This window comes from Lipotes vexillifer, unplaced genomic scaffold (genome assembly GCF_000442215.2).
Source record: "Lipotes vexillifer unplaced genomic scaffold, Lipotes_vexillifer_v1.1 scaffold484, whole genome shotgun sequence".
NCBI lineage: Eukaryota > Metazoa > Chordata > Mammalia > Artiodactyla > Lipotidae > Lipotes > Lipotes vexillifer.
Genome location: NW_006786458.1, coordinates 1,801,683 through 1,802,817, shown reverse-complemented (window position 1 = coordinate 1,802,817; position 1,135 = coordinate 1,801,683).

The window sequence follows — 1,135 nt, the reverse complement described above, 5'->3', positions numbered from 1 at the left end:
TCATGGCAATCATTGCTTGTAACTTCCTTCCTTCCCCTGAGACATCACCTAGAATTTTGCCTTTTCTTAATAACTTTTGCATAGTTCTCTGAAATTTCACATGCATGGGATTTGTCTGCTTAGTTATTTTAAAAGTGATTTGTTATATATTTTTATTTGTAAATTTATGTTATATTGTTTATTTTTACAATTATATATGTATATACATATATATCATTTACATTTTTCTCTTGATGTAAAACTTACATTCAATGAAATGCACAAATCCTACTATATTCTGAGTTTTGACAAATGCGTACACCTGTACGACCCAAACTTCTTGAGACCTAAAACAATTCCATCGCCCTAGAAAGTTCCTTCGTGCCTGCTCCCTGTCATTCCTCACCTTACACTCATTGAAGCAACCACTGTTTTGAATTTTTTCCATCATAGATTAGTTCCTCTGTTCTAGAATTTCATATAAATGGAATTACACACTATGTATCCTTTGTCTAAGACTTCTTTCACTCAGTATCAGTATACTGTTATTTTGTTTGTTTGTTTTTTTTGCGGTACGTGGGTGTCTCAGTGTTGTGGCCTCTCCCGTTGCGGAGCACAGGCTCCGGACGCGCAGGGTCAGCAGCCATGGCTCACGGGCCCAGCCGCTCCGTGGCATGTGGGATCTCCCCGGACCGGGGCACGAACCCGTGTCCCCTGCATCGGCAGGCGGTCTCTCAACCACTGCGCCACCAGGGAAGCCCCCAGTATACTGGTTTTGAGATTGGTCCATGTTGTGTATATCAGTAGCTGGTCTTTTTATTGTGCTCAGGTATTTTTCAAGCCCTTGGAGACAGGACTCTGCTATAAGTCCCTACACTCCCCCACCTCCCCTGGCACTTAGACAGACTTGTGCACATTACAAGTGTTCCAACGGTGTTCGCTTACTCAATGGATGAACACAAAGAGTTATTTAATCAATCAATAAGTCATTTAGACACAATCCAGTTTTGCTTTTCTAATCCAGACAGTCTCTTATATGTTCAACTTACCAGACACCAAACGTTATATATCCTTGTGCCAGCAGCCTGTCTGCTGTACTGGAGGAACCCAGGGATCCGCCCACGAGCAGCTCTGCAGCAGCATTTGCTGCATTCCT